The sequence below is a fragment of the Papio anubis genome, chromosome 7 (genome assembly GCF_008728515.1).
Source record: "Papio anubis isolate 15944 chromosome 7, Panubis1.0, whole genome shotgun sequence".
In the NCBI taxonomy this organism is placed as follows: domain Eukaryota; kingdom Metazoa; phylum Chordata; class Mammalia; order Primates; family Cercopithecidae; genus Papio; species Papio anubis.
The window spans coordinates 83,989,031-84,005,524 of NC_044982.1; the positions used below are offsets into that span (position 1 = coordinate 83,989,031).

The 16,494-nt window shown below is 39.4% G+C and overlaps 1 long non-coding RNA gene and 1 gene segment (V, D, J or C); one reads left to right on the top strand and one right to left on the bottom strand.

The window, feature by feature from the left end:
• Positions 1-16,494, top strand: part of LOC110743867 — a 67,993-nt gene that overhangs the window by 36,874 nt on the left and 14,625 nt on the right. For all 3 annotated transcript variants that reach the window (XR_002523637.2, XR_004185411.1, XR_004185412.1), the window contains one exon: positions 14,140-15,987. This is a non-coding gene — a long non-coding RNA (uncharacterized LOC110743867). The remainder of the gene's footprint in view (positions 1-14,139; positions 15,988-16,494) is intronic.
• The window catches only part of LOC101017620, a 45,129-nt gene that overhangs the window by 18,751 nt on the left and 9,884 nt on the right, over positions 1-16,494 (bottom strand).

Below are 16,494 nucleotides of genomic sequence, written 5' to 3' on the forward strand. Positions count from 1 at the left end.
AGGTCTTATCCAAATCCATGGTTTGGTTTAATTATGACTACTTTGCCTACGACCTTTGTGATGACTTTCCACCCTACATACAGCTGCATGCCTGCCCCATAAACTCCAAGGAACGTTATTTCTATATATAAAATCTAGCATTCTTTTGCTGATTTAAAAAAAGCAAACAGGAAAAGAGAAAAATAAGAATGTTATGGCCTCAGTAACAGACAACGCAATGGGATGGCATAGAGCAAAATGCCTCATGGGGAGAACCAGATAAGAATAAAGAACTGTCACTTGGACTCTTGAGTGCAGCTGGCCTTAGGTACTAGTCTTTGAAATGGCAAGAGGTAGCTGATTGATGCAGTAAGCCTCTGACTCACCCATATGAGACTCATTGAGCTCCTTCTAGTGCTAGTGACTTTCCCAAGAAGCTGGTGACTTTCACACCATCAGAAACTGGTATAAATAGAATTAGTTAGAGGAAACAAAAGTTGGGAATCCTGATGAGAATGTGGCTTCCCAACTCTTCACTTCCTCCCTGTACTAGAAGTGTACCTCCAGGTTCTTTGCCATGTGACTTTGCAGGGCTTCCTACTACAGGCTCTATTGACATTGGGGCTTCATTATGCTTTGATTCATAGAATATGAGTGGCACTTTTGCCCCTGAAGTTTTTGTACAGGTCTCTGTAGGTTTTGTAGCACTGTGCGTATCCACCCAGTCACAGAGCTACAGAGTTTTACAAAAACTTCCCCTTGGTTTCACACTATATGGTCTCTGAGAATCCCCGGAACCAGATGTTTTCTCCAAGTCAAGCTCCAGCAAGATCAAAGGGTCCTGACAGTTAGGTCAGGCCAAGCTGGCTCAGTTTGTCAGTTCTAAACTGGTGTGCCAGTTCTAAGCTGAGTCTTCGGACATGTCACATCATGGGTTTCCACCAGCACTCTTTTTTTTTTTTTTTTTTTTGAGATGGAGTCTTGCTCTGTTGCCCATGCTGGAATGTACTGGTGTGATCTCGTCTCACTGCAACCTTTGTGTCCCGGATTCAAGTGATTCTCCTGCCTCAGCCGCCTAAGCAGCTGGGATTACAGGTGTGTGCCACCACGCCCGGCTAATTTTTGTATTTTTAGTAGAGACAGGGTTTCACAATGTTGGTCAGGCTGGTCTTGAACTCTTGACTTTGTGATCTGCCCACCTTGGCCTCCCAAAGTACTGGGATTACAGGCATGAGCCACTGTGCCTGGCCTCCACCAGCACTCTTTAGCCTCTATCCTTTGAGATGTAAGGAGTGTTCTCCAGGGAGTCGTTGCTGCTTCATCCTGACCTCTAAAATGAAGACACATAGAACAGATCTAAATTCAACTCACATCTTGAAGCCAAGCCCAGGTGGCCTGCAGACCAGTGAGCAAAAGTGATACATGTTTGTTACTGTAAGCAATTGAAATTTTGGGGTTGTTTGTTATAGATCACAATTATAACAAAAATAGTTGATTAATACAGATGGTGGATGTTGGGAGGATTCCACCCTCATATGCTTTTAACTATGTCTCCAGCAATTATGGAATGGTATACATAAAATTTTTGGTGGCTTCCTATTATCCTCAGGACAGAACAGTATAAAACACAAGACCTTAGCTTACTTGCTCCCTTAAATGCAGTTGCATTGAACTACTTACTTCCTGAATGCTCTGTGCTCTTTCATATTTCTTTGCTTGAGATGCCATTTCCTTCTTCTATCCCCCAGTTGGTCCCTCTCTTTAAATCCTCTGCATTTTCAGGGTCTTAGCTTAGTTGTTTGCTTCCCTGGGAATTCCTAAATGACTACCCCAAACTGATCTGGGTTAAGTGCTCACCCTTTTCAGAATTTTCATGGCATCCAGTAATTATCTTTATTTTTGCACTCAAAACCCTTTTTCTCTCCTCTTCATTAGGTCGAGACCCTTGAGGGAAGTGATCTGTTTTGTTCATAGCTGTATACCATGTACCAGTACACAGCCTGACCCAGTGAGTGCTCAGAAAGTGCCTTCTGAATGCATTTTAAGGATGAGGTATTTCAGGTTCAGGGAAGATAAGCTAGTAAGTGACAGAGCCTTGGCCAGATCTTCCCAACTCCCAGGCTCTGGCTCACTGCCTGGCACCAGGCTGCCTTATGGAATACTGCCTTAACATTTGTTTAGTGGTACACAGGACCACTACTTAAAACACATTGATTTTTAATATTAGCCTGAGTTAAATATGGTGGGTAAGTTTAATTTGTTGTGATTTACTCCATACCATATAATATATTCTAAAGCTGTATAGAAATGAGTTTCACATTATCTACATATTTGGAGTATTCAAGTCATGTTCTCTTCCACTAACATGGGTAATCAAAGATCAATTGCACCTCTGGAGAGGAATCCTCGAATGCCATAGCTGGGAGACATTTCAAAGATCATATATTTACTCTCCTAAGTTTTCAGATGAGAGAGTCTAGAAAGATCCAGAGAGGTTTCGCAACTTGACCAAGTCACCCAATTTCAAAAGAACATACAAGAAATTGGGTATCTATATCCCAGTGCAGTGATCTTTTTGGTACACTAGGCAAATGTCTTCTTTGGTCTTTCATTCTGGCATTTATGGTTTGAGAATGTTTCAGCCTCTCAGTGGATACCCTTCCCTGGAGTGGCCATAGGGTAGTCTGGGCAACCTGGCCCTTTCTTTCTCTGTGTAGTTTTTTATCATGATGTGAGATGCTCTTCTGCAGGAAAGGGGAAGAGCAGGCACAAGGTGGATGAATCCTGAGGTTCAACTCTTCCTGGAAGGAGCTGTGTCATGTTCTTTTTGCCAGGCACTCTCATTTTCAGAGGAAAGGGACAGTGTTGGAGGCTGGGTTGACTGTGGTACTGTTCAGTCCTGGCTGGATTGTGATCTCATGCTTGGGAGCAAATTTGTGGGATATTAAGCCAAGAAATGAAATAGAGATTGAACAGGGGCATCCTCCAGGCTTAGAATATTTGGGACTGTGAACTTTGAGCTAGTGTTATTTATCTCTACCTGCTGCTCCTGGTATTAACACATATGGTTTGAGAGTTGTAGACAAACTACAACGTGTTTTAAAAGGGATACCAGGTTGTTTAAGAGACTTCAAACCATGTCCTGGGAGGAATAGCTAAAAAGTATGGGAGACTGTAGACCAAAGGAAGGGAGGTATCACAGTGATCATAGTCTTCAGATATCTATCAGAGAAGAGCTGGCATATCAGAAGACAGTTGGATTCTCATGTCTGCTTATGCACTCTACCTATTGCAATATGTTGGTTTGGTTGAAATATGTGAGAGAAATCTGGCCTTACATAGATATGTAGTGTGAAAACAAAGGAGTATTTTAACAGCCTGTTCAAAATATTGTGGCTACAGTATTCTTTATATTGCACCATAACATGACAAAAGGTAGTTTCTTTGAAGGTTAGTTATGATGTGAAATCTGACACAGTGTTAGTGAACTTATATTCTGTTACATTAAAACATTGGTTTATCCTGAAATGTGGATAGAATGTTCACCCATGCACGCTTCTTAACACATCCATTGGTCACTTGAGAAAATTGGTTCACTGTTAAGCAGCTTCCACCTGTCAGCACACATTTTATTATTCAATGCCAAAGTATTACAGTAGTTAACATAATCACTAGTCTCTTTAAATCAGGAAAAATTTTTAAATATTGGTGAGCAATCTACTTCACAGTGGCAAACATAAATTTCCTAAAACTCTAATTTTTCCTGGAAGTTTAGATTTTATAATTAGCAGGTTGGGCACGGTGGCACACACCTGTAATACCAGCACTTTGGGAAGCTGAGATGGGCAGATCACTTGAGGTCAGGCATTCGAGACCAGCCTGACCAACATGGTGAAACCTCGTCTCTACTAAAAACACAAAAATTAACTGGGTGTGGTGGCGCGTGGCTATAATCCCAGCGACTTGAGAGGCTGAGGCAGTAGAATCACTTGAACCCAGGAAGTGGAGGTTGCAGTGATCTGAGATCACACCACTGCACTCCAGCCTAGGCGACAGAGTGAGACTCTGTCCAAAAAAAAAAAAAAAAAAAAAGATTTAATAATTAGCAACAACTATCAGTTGTTTATTTTAATATCACAGGCTCAGTTCATCTGTTTTTAAGAAAATGGCTGGCAAATCTATAAGTCTGAATAACCATAGTTGCCTGTCAATTGTTCTTTCAAACAAAAATGTGTGTTTTTTGGAAAAAGTAGCTAGTTCAACTTGCAACTCAAACAACCACACAAGTGTGATCTTAGATAACGATCATAATTTGGAATGTAACAGAAGTGCTTTATGTGTACTTACCATTTTGTCGCACAGAATACTAAAAAACATGTACTCAAAAGTTGAGATTTAATACAATTAATAATTATTACTGCTTTGTAAGTATTATGGGCTCAATCGTTTGCCCCCTAAATTCATGTTTAAGCCCTGAATCCCATAACCTCAGAATGTGGCTATATTTGCAGAAAGGGCCTTTTGAGAGGTTTTAAGTTAAAATGAGGCCATTGAGGTTGGCCCTAACGCAGTCTGACTGATGTCCTTATAAGAGGAGGAAATGGCCGGGCGCGGTGGCTCAAGCCTGTAATCCCAGCACTTTGGGAGGTCCAGATGGGCGGATCACGAGGTCAGGAAATCGAGACCATCCTGGCTAACATGGTGAAACCCTGTCTCTACTAAAAAATACAAAAAACTAGCTGGGCGAGGTGGCGGGCGCCTGTAGTCCGAGCTACTCGGGAGGCTGAGGCAGGAGAATGGTGTAAACCCGGGAGGCAGAGCTTGCAGTGAGCTGAGATCCGGCCACTGCACTCCAGCCTGGGCGACAGAGCCAGACTCCGCGTCCAAAAAAAAAAAAAAAAAAAAAAGAGGAGGAAATTTGGACACACCATGAGAAGAGACACCAGTGTGCCCCACACAAAGAGGAAAGACCACCCTTTCTTCAGGGCACAACGAGAAGCCTGCCATCTGCTTGGAGATGGAGCAGAGAGGCCTTAGAAGAAACCAACTCTGCCAGCACTTTGATCTTGGACTTCTATCCTGTAGAACTGTGAGAAAATAAATTTCTGTTGTTTAAGTCGCCTAGTCTGTGGTATTTCGTTATGGCAGCCTTAGCAAGGTGACACAGTCAGTATCATTTTTAAGTGAAACTAACTTTTTCCCCCTGAAAATTTGTGGCAGTGAAGAATATAATGATTATTAATACAAAGTTGATGCCCCTGCCTTGATTCATGCTAAGGCACCAGCAGTTTTATCCACCATTGCTTTTCCACCATCAGTGTAAATATCAACACAATGAAAAAGGCAAATAATGTTTTGCTGTTATTGTGAAAATAATTCTGACCTCATGGGCTCCCTGAAAAGATCTTGAGGTGCCCAGAGGTCCGTGGGTAACACTTTGAAAATCCCTGTCCTAATTCCGTGTTGTTTGTGCTACCAAAGCTGCAACAGCAGCAGTAAATACCAAGCTCTCTCCACTACTTCACTACTCTCTACCTACTTTGCTAATGACCAGTAGATCAATTGTATCATATGCTTTGAGTGATGGATGAGTGAGTGGTTAGAAGTCATTTGGAGCAGTAGCCTTTCATTTCTGTAGAAATGATTAAATGGATCCACGCATTTTGGTTGGACTCTCTAGAGTCAAGGACCATGGATCTGTATGCCATCTGCCTCTGATTTCTTCTTGGTGGTACTCTGGAAGTCAGATGCTGGATCTATGATGATGGTGGGAAGGCTCAGTGATGACCTGAGAGTCTGTGTATATTTTCTTCAGTACCCATACTATATTTTTGTGGCAATATGTTAGCCCTCCCATTAAAAATAATAAGTGCTTACTTGTTTAAGTGACAGATACTTGAAACTGTAACCTGAGGTTTTTTGCAAAGCCGTAAAGAAGAAGAATGGACCAACATGGCTTGCAGAGTTAATGGGTCAAACAAACAATACACTTAGCAACTGGACAAGAATTAAAAGAGACCAGGATTTTGAACTGAGATCCATATTAAGCCCTAAGAATGGATTAAACCTGGTCAGGCTACCTTATTTGAGGGGTCCGGACACATTTTGGGTTTTGTCAAAACCATCTCTTAGCTTCTTTCTGATGCCCACCCACTGAAGGAGAAGTAGCTTGAAAATCGTCTGATTGGGGTTCATTGGTACAACTGTGGAAGTCTGAAACTGTCCCACCCCCACTTCTAACACAAGGGGAAGACTTGATCTTGAGCTATTACCATTATGTCAAATCTTGAAAGTCAGTGATTTTAAGATATCTCAGTTATGCCTGTGTCTTGAAAAAGAATAATAAGAATCTAAAATGTGCAACATCATTATTAGTGGTTTTCTTGTTCATTTTACTCATATAGTTAGTGACAGAATTCATTGTTGTCTTAGAAATATGTTATATAAACACAAGATTTTAATTTGTCCGAACGCTTACAGATCTAGGGAATTCTTTGAGCAGAGTAGTATTCCTTAAGAAAATATGCTAATTTTTAAGGAAGATATTGTATTTCAAATTTTCATTGTTTAAATTTGCTGTAGACTTGTTGGCCATTTAAAAATGAAAACTTTATTGTTTATTTTTTTGAGACAGATTCTCACTCTGTCATCTAGGCTGGAGTGCAGAGGCATGCTCATGGCTCACTGTAGCCTTGACCTCCCAGGTTCAAGTGATCCTCCCACCTCAGCCTCTCTAGTATCTGGGACTGCAGGCATGCACCACTTTGCTTGGGAAATTTTTTGCATTCTTTTGTAGAGACAGGGTTTTGCTATGTTGCCCAGGCTGGTTTAGAACTCTTGGGCTCAAGCAATCTACCTGCCCTGGCTCCCCAAAGTGCTAGGATTACAGGGGTGAGCTAACATGTCCAGCCACAAAATGAAAACTTTAAAAAAGGATTTTATTATAAAATTTTTGAAACTATCCAAAAAGAAGAGATTAACAAAATAAGTATCTATAGAATGATCACCTAGATTTAACAATTGTTAACATTTGTCATATTTTCTATTTATTTTGCTTGAGTATTTAAAAAAATTACAGATAAAATGACAATTCACTTCAGTGTATATTATGAAAAGGAATATTTTTCTACACAACCACAATACCATTTTCCACCTGACAAAGTTAACAGAAATTCCCGAAAATAATTTAATAGCCAACCCATAGTCGAGTTTTCCTAATTTTCCTCCAAATGCTCCAAATGTCTTTTATAGATTCTTTCTCTCTCTTTCTTTCTCTTTCTTTCTCTGTCTTTCTCTTTCTTTCTTTCTTTCTTTCTTTCTTTCTTTCTTTCTTTCTCTTTCTTTCTTTCTCCTTCCCTCCCTCCCTCCCTTCCTTCCTTCCTTCTTTCTTTCCTTCCTTCCTTCCTTCCTTCCTTCCTTCCTTCCTTCCTTCCTTCCTTCCTTCCTTCCTTCTTCTTTCTTTTTTACAGGCACAGGGTCTCAAACTCCTGGGCTCAAGTGGTCCTCCAGCCTCTGCCTCCCAAAGTGCTGGAATTATAAGCGTGAGCCACCGTGCCTGGCCTCTGTTACAGATTTTTTTTTTTTTTTTTAAACAAGGATCCATTCAAAGACTATGCATTCCATTGTTGTTAAATCTTTTACATCTCTTTAATCTTTAATAGTTCTCCTTCCACTGCTTCCCCTCTACTGCACTTTTTTCCCCCCTTTTCATGACATTGATTATCGGTGAGACTGAACCTGTTCAGTGGAATGTCTCACCTGCTGGATTTGTCTAGATGTTTCTTTGTGGAATCTTTTAATTTGCTTTTCTAACTTCCTGTCTCCTGTTAGAACTAAAGTTTGATTAGTTTTAGTTTATTTATTTCTGTCAGAAATACCGTGTAGGGGATGTTATGCCCTGTATATTGCATCATGTCAAGATGAATATAATGGCTTGATAAAGATGAGTGATCATTAGGATAAGATGGCTACAGATATCTTCACAAAGTTACACATTCCCATTATAGCCAGCAAGTAATCTGAGACTTTAAAATGTTTTAAAACCTTTTTTTTTCTTTTGGCTTGAAATGTTTTTTTTTGCATGATTTCTTTGTGTGAAGCAGGAAGCTAGTCAATTTCTTCTTTCTGTAACTGTGAATGCCTACACAGTTCTGTCTGCTATGCAAAAATAAATGTTGTAAACTCATCAATGTTGAAAAAGTAATACCTAAAGAGTATTCACTTTTAGAAAGCAAGTAATCTAAGGATGTTATGTTCCATTTCTGCACTAAAAATGAGAATTTCATTCAAGGTGTTATTTCTGTGAATTGTTTCTAGTCCCTGAAAATGGGCTTCTTTGATTTTATTTTGATTGGGTTGATGTATTCTGTCCTTGAAGTCATAAATTCAGTTACTTTGGACAACCTAGGGAGGAGGCCTAGGCATAGTTTTCTTCACCTGTGCATTGTTTGTGCTCTCCTAGACTTAAAAGGAGCAACTGGACATGGTGTGCTAATTGGTGATTGTAATTCCAAGAGAAGGGACTAATCCTCATGTTCTTGAATCAAACTCACATGGGGTCGAGAAGAGTGAAGAAAAACACAGGACTTCTAGGCTCTCAGATCTATGGTATTAACACTGGTTGATCTGAAGTGAACAGAAAAGTGGTTTAGTTCAGAGGGGATATATTTCAAAAATACATAGCTCACTTGGGTGGAGATAGGTTATGTCTTTGCTCTGGGGTGAAGGGACTTCTTGGTGGCATTAGTTAGAGAGGGAGATTCTTTCACTCTCCATAATATTCCCAGTCGCACTAGGGCTGTCACTATCTGTAGGCACCAGCTCAGGATTCGTCTCCTCTAAAAGCTTTTCTTTGCTGACTTTATCCAACAAAAACTGTCCCTACCAGCATCTGTTTACCTACTTGTGACTTTCTAGTAACTAGGGTCTTATTTGGAGGAGTGCACTTTTCACCACATCACTGGGCCATTTGGCCCATGCTACCTACTAACAACCTTCATGCCACTGCAACTCCCTCATTCGACAGTTTTTTCATCAGAACAAGGCACATGACCTGTTAGGAATTGGGCATTCAATGTCAGAATTTCACCTTGGGGATCTGCTTCCAGATGGTCCTTAGACCAGAGGTCTAAGGTCTTTGATCACTGGTCTTTCTAAAGACAATGGTCTTTAGAAACACATTATTTTAAAAAGTTGGAACTCTGCAAGGATGCTGTATTCCAATAAAATGGATTCAATTCACAACAAGCTCTTTCTTGAACACTTGCCTTGTACTGGACACTAAGTTCTTTGAAGGAAGGGATTATGTAAGTTAGTTAGATTTGGGTTCAACTTCTTGGTTCATCATATACCTAGTGTGTAGCCTACTATTCAGGTACTCAGTCACGATTAGTCCCAACTCCTTTACTCTTCCATTATATTCTCTTTTCAGTGCCATGGGTATATTTAGTAAATATTGAAATGAGTGGTTGGAATTATTTATCACTGATGTTTTTGGTGATACTTGTTTATGTTCTGAAACTATTGCAGTAGACCAATGTGGAATAAATAGAAAATAGTTGGGACACAGGGGCAATAAAACTCATATATTATTTTCCCATGACACTCAGAGGACTCTTCCAATGCTGAGACCTACATAGCGGATCACAGCTGGGTGTTTTTGAACAAAGGCTTAATGCACTCCAACCTCTGTGGTACGAAGGCACAGTGAAACACATCAGCATAAAAACCCTCTTCTTCCTTTTTCACTTTCCTTGGCACTTTGCCATCACCACCCTCTGACATCCACAATACCTCTGAAACTCCTTTCACCAATGCTGTTATTGTGGTTAAATGCTGTGAAACTCAGGCACAAAATTATTATAATCACACAAATAAATGAGTAAAACACTATCAACCTAAAAAGCGAATGGGTGAAGGACAAATGAAGAAAGTTAATCATTGATTATCAGACTTGAAAAATGTTTTAACTCTCTAGTAATAAAAATGTAAAGTATTAACAAACAATTTTTTGGTTAGATATTTAATTACAGCTTGTGCTCAAAATGGTGACACTCTCAATGTGGGCAAGATGTTGGTAACAATATAAATTGTTTGATTTTTATTGGAAGCCAATTAGTTAATGTCAAAAGAGTAAAAATATTTATATTCTTTTGAACAACTATTTCCACTTTGGGGAATTTACTGTGAGAAAATACTATATCTATTTGAACATGGAGTAAGGTTCATGATCCTCAGAGAAGAAGAAATCCCTTATATTTCATTCCTTACAATAATTATGAAAAACAATGTTACAATGCTTTCACTTAATTATTTTACTTTGAACAGTTAGGTACAGTTTAGTGAGGACACATTGGAATGATCTCAATCAATGCTAGCTCATGGATGCTTATGGCAGTGAGCTGATAGAATTAGTTAAAAAGACGACTAAGTAGTTTAACAGAAACATAGTAACTATTTTTTGGGTCTCCCAGTGCCTTCAAGATTGCAAGTGTTTGATATTGTTTAAACAAATCTATCAAAGGAAATGTTTTGTTGTGGAGATCATGAATATTCACTTATAGGATAAATGGCAAAACAATGATTCTAATGTTATGTGAGTATGTATTATGTCTCAAAAGTAGGTATTAATAATGTGCTATTGTTCAAACAATTTAGAATTATGTTTCTAAATCTAATGTGCTTCTAAATTTTCAATTTAGCAAAGTGAGTTTCATATACTCTGGAAAAATATTTGAGGATAAAAAAGTGGCTCTAGTGGTGACAAATATGATTTGAAATGCTTAAGAAGAATTTAAAGTTATTTTATGAATTATGAAAAGGAAAAGGCAGTATTCAAAATTGATACATTATCTTACATAATATGTGATTTTAAAATATGCATGTTTAACTGTCTTAATACATTAAAACTCTAAAGTAGAATTGGCTAATTTCTCTATAACCCTAAAGTTTTATATATTCAAGTTGGACAAAATTCTTAATTTGAATCTTCTAATTAAGAAAATAGAAGCTTACTTTATTATATGTTTATATATATATTTATACAAATATAATTGTGTATTTTTATATATACCATTTGAATATCTGCTGTAGTTGCTGCAGTGTTTAACTTAGGCTATTATCTCTATTAAAATACAATGCTCACCTGTGACCCTCCCCGCCAATCTCAGAAAAGCTAAAGCCTCCCTCCGTTTTCATTACTTAAACATTAGTACGAATTGATTTCAGGTTATTTCTTGAGATTGCATTTTGATGGAAATAGAATGACAGCATATGAAGAATGGGATGTGGAAGAGGGTCCAAATAATCATATACATATATGATGATTTTCAATAGTGAAAAAGTTGTAAGTACAGGTGTGTTCATCACAATAATTTTCATAGTAGGAAAAATGTAGAAGCTGCCTAAATGCTCAACCATGAAGAGAACTGATTGAGTAAACTATAATATACCTCTAGACACAGTACTAACGTAGCTTATTAAAAATATTGATTAGGAAAAATACCAATAACATGGAAAATTGATTATATAATGGATACAAATGTGTATAAGGTGTATGATTACATGTACGGAGTACGTGTAATATATGTGTAGGTAATCTACATATACAGAGTACATGTAATATACATATTATACATATATTACATATATGTGTATGTAATCTACATATACAGAGTATATGTAATATACATATTATACATATATTACATATACTCTGTGTATGTAATCATATACATACAGTATATAATGAATCCTAGGAGGGAAAGAGCTCATTGAATTTAGCTCCCAACCAATGTAGACAACATTCCCAGTGTAGTCATTCACTGAACTCATCCACTGACAAGGATGCTTGTTTCACTGCTGAATGGCTATCAACTCTTATAAAGCTATTACTGCTATTGAAATGAAGTTATCTTTCCAGACATCTTTTTTTCCTCCATTGGTCCTAATTCTGCTGCAGTGCCTTTCCCCATGGTCAGGCTAATGTTCTCTCTGGTTGTCTGCTCCAGCTGGACTTCTTCCTGGACAAGGGAAAAGAAGTGCCCACTGTGGGAGGCTCCAGACTCTCTGTGTATGATCCACACTGAACCTCCATACGAAGAGAGCACAAACCTCTGTCTTTCATTTTGGGCAGTGTTCCTCAGGCTTGGAAAGTTCTGCTGTGGTTGCTGCATTGTTTAGCTTATGGCTATTATGTCTAGGAAAACACAATGCTCACTTGCGACCCTCCCTGCCAATCTCAGAAAAGCTAAAGCCTTCCTCTGTTTTCATTCCTCAGACATTAGTATGAAGTGATTTCAGGCCATTTCTTGAGATTGCAGTTTGATGGAAATAGAATGAAAACATATGAGGAATGGGATGTGGAGGAGGGTCCAAGAAAACGGCCTAGACAGATGAGGATGGGGAGCCACAGATGACCTACTTCACTGTTTACAATAGGAGGACAGCTGGCAGCTTCCTGAGCTATTGCCAAGACTCTGCATCATTCCAGCCACAGTGAAGCACTTTTGTGTGTGTGTGTGTGTGGATTCTGCAGTAGCACGCCTTGAATTCTCATATTTTCTTTCAGAGCTCTGAAGGAAATACACATCCTAATACTAACGTTGACATTTTCTGAGGAAGTCAGGTTAATATGAATTCACATTATAAATATTCTACATCCACATCATTATTTTTCTCCTTGCACTAACGTTTCTCTCCTTGCACTTCGTCCTCTTTCTTCCTATCTTTCTTAGCTTTACTCAGTAGGCAGTGCCATCAGGGACCACTTTCTTGGGGGAAAAATGTTTAAAAAGTCTGCACACTTAGGGGTGGCCAGGGTACCGTCTCGTACAAATAGTCGCAGCACAAGGACATTCTTGCAAGGACTGGCACAGACTAGTGATGATATCCTGATAAGCAGAATCCCCATTCATATTGTTCTACATGCAGAGAGGGGCCTATCCAGAGTATGACCATGATGTGGGAGTCAGAGTTGTGCAAGGACAGGGTATAGGAAGGCATTATGTCAAAGCTATGGGTAGTGCTGCAGATTTTCCCAGTGTACATGTAAATTTGTAATGCCAACTTTCCAATAATTCCCTTAACTCTGTCTTAGCCTTCTTATATCTTAGTAGTAATCTTTTAATTTCTAGCATAGTGAATTAAATCCCTGGGGATGCTCTGGAGAAAGTCTCCTAGTCTTTCTCTTTGAACAGTTGTTAAATGATTGATGGGATCATGTATGGGAATATCTAAGAAGCCGGTTCTCATGCCCTGCTCTGGTGGAGGCTTCCTGGGTAGTTGGTGGTTGTGACCCACATCTGTTGTAAATTGGCTCAAAGCCTGCATGTTTTGTTCTCTGAATTGGAAAGGAACTCAAATGTGGGGTGTTAAGGGCACAGGGGACCACAGGATGTGGACATTCTGGGTCTCTGGTGCCTCATAAGGAAGATACATCTGTTGGATCAAGCAGCTGGTGAGAAGACCAAGTCAGCAGTGGGTATGGGCAGTTTCCCAGCACTCAGGCTCCAAGTTGTATAGTTATATCTGACTACTGGTGTCAGGGTGATGGTGTAAATACTGCTGAACAAGGAGATCCTTCCTGCACATGTGATGGAGACCAAATGTCTTTGGGTGTGGAAGCCAAAGAGTCATGGCAGAAATATCCTAACACTTCCTGGCAAGCAATTTATCCAGAGAGAGTCATAGTAGGAAGAAAGCTTTTCCATTGGTTTTCTCATTAAAATAGAGGTTAGTAAATCTTGGTACAAAATTGTCTCCCCTCTACACAGTCAATTGGCATTGATATCTGAATTAATTACTATATCTAGGACAGAGTCTCAATTTTTATCACTGAATTCTGTGTATGCAGAAGCAATGCATAAGAACTGGGGAAATATATTCAAATGGAACTGTGGAGTGATTTAGGACTTGCTTTATACATAGTCTTTGGCATCTTTATGTTGGAGAGGGGAAGGTTTTCGTCTGGAACCACATTCACTTACATCACCTTGGGCCTCCACACTAACACAAGAGTGTGTTGGTTTGTTCTTGGTTATTTCTGAGTAGATGAGGCTTGCCATAAATGCATTGGAGAATGATGTATGGTATTAGGAAGACAAAAGTAGACCACAGAGATGGAGTCGTCTAAAGTGACAGTGCTTTTTTTTTCCATTGAAGGTGTATGATCTGGACATCTCTCATTTACAGTCTACAGAACTGCTGCCCAGGAGCCACAGAGGACCCATATATCCTGGAGAATCTAAGATTCAGTTCTGAGCCTTTACAGGAGCAATATGTTGATAGCTCAACCTTTCCAAAAACAAGTCACAGTGATGAAGTAGCTGGACCTGGATTTACGCAGGAACTCCTGAGTCTTTCGGAGCCAGGCACTTTAAAGGGTTGTAACATCAGTGAAGTTCAGGCTCAGTCTCAAAACGCTGCTCTGGGACAAGCCTCTGAGGAAAATGCTCACAAACGGCGCAAGGTGGTGCTAAATTTCAGACACACATGAGTTTGGGGTGGGACAGAGAAGCAAGCAACAACAACCAAAAAACCCTCCAAAACAGAGTAAGGAGACCTGTTTTATATCACTTCCCTATTGAGATGTAAATGGTCTTAGAATGATCATTGTTGGAGGTATAATGCTCAGGGTGGGAGAAAGTGGGAGGGGAACTAAGAGGTGGGATTTGAAGAGAAGCAACACTCTGAGTAGATATTAAAGAGAGTATGATTTTAAAAAATAGAGGCTCAAGGATTAAGAACAGACTGAGATATTTATAAATAAATGATGCAGAAAACACCAAGTGAATGATTGGGTATGAAACAATAACATTTTTTTTTTTTGACACTGGGCCTTACTTAGTTGTCCAGGCTGGTCTTGTACCCCTGGCTCAAGCAATCCTCCTACCTCAGCCTTCTGAGTAGATTGAGAGTATCTTTTACTGATGTCCTGTTCCAAGGCAGTGCAGGCTTGAGCTCTTTGCTCCTGACAGCTGCCTGGGATAACAGAGAAATGAAGGAGGAAATCTCTTTATAAAGGTTTCTAAAGAAATTTAAAAAATTAACTTGTACATTGAATTTGTAATGGAAGTGAGAACATATAGGAAAGCCCTTTGGGGAGTTAGCTTTAGATGGGAAATACAAGTAAGACAAGGCGCTTACAGAAAAAGTAGAAATTCCATGTTTAATAAAAGGTCAAATTTAACATAGCTTGGAATATATAATTTTCAATCAGAATATTGGTAACAACATTGTAGTAAACTTGGGTCTGGGTACCCTGCGCTGAGTAAAAATGGTAGATTCTATTTTGTGTGAGTTCAGTCAAAGAGATACAGGGGACAATTAGTCCGGTCTCTGCTTCTGTTGTTTAGCAGAGCCTCCAGCCCGGGAGCACACTGAGATGTCTTGTGTTTTTCAGGTCTTTAATTTTTGAATGCTGTACTGTACCCAAGGAACTTGTTTTTTTCCACTCTGCATATGCATGATGTGGGACTTCCATATTGGAGACACAGATGACTTATTGAAAGCCCTGCCTAAGACTTAATTAATATCAGTATTTCAAGTAGCTTGCAAGATTGGATTCTGTGGCTATATACTATACAAGTATAGACTTCCTGGTCTTTTTCTTACTGCCTCCAAATACAACCAGATAATCCTCTGTCTGGTTTCTTGGGAGCCACTTGTATCTTACTTTCTTGCAGGAACATTCTAAAGAGTTCCTTCAGAAAACTTGGGAAAGTGTAAGACTAAAGACAAACCACAGCCTGAAGCCCAGGCTGCTGACTTGAGCACAGATGGCAGAATGTTAACAGCCAAGAAATATGAGGTCTTTGGCTCTTTTCCCAGAACTGCCAGGCTAAGACCTTGGCAGAGACTCAACAGGAAACTGAACTCTATTTGCATATCCTTTTATACATGGGAGATTAAAAGCTTCAACCTTGAGTGATCACAGTTTTTGAGAATCATGATGAGGCATTAAAGAGGAGGAGGAGTGTCTCAAGGGAGGTGAGCTGGAGGTGATGCAAGGTAGGTGTGAGGTTAGCCATGACTTTCAGTCCCCTTTGATTAATCATGAGTGTACTTCATTTAGTTCCTTTTTTCGATTTTATCCTTACTGTGTCACATACAGGAATTAGCTAGGCAGGAATCTGTACTCCTATATCTCGGGAATCTTTCATATTTGATCTCCTATGTCCCATGGAGGCTTCCTTCTCTTTCTTGCCAGGCAGAGACCTATAGCTTGTTAATGCTGAAGGAAACTTAGAGACCATCTAACGTGAACTCTTTACTAAACAGATGAGAATCTGAGGTGCAAAGAGGTTAACTGACTTGTCTACAGTCACATACAAAGTGAAGAGTAAGAGTTCTGACACCCAAATGAATTTTTTTCTTTCCAGCAGACTGCTAGCTCTTTTTAGCAGGTGGAAATTTCCTCAGATCTCAGACAGCTTCTTTCCAGTGAGTGATTTGGTGCAGATATCTTGAACTATCTTTCCCCATCAGAACATGCATTTCTGGCAAACAGTGGCTCTC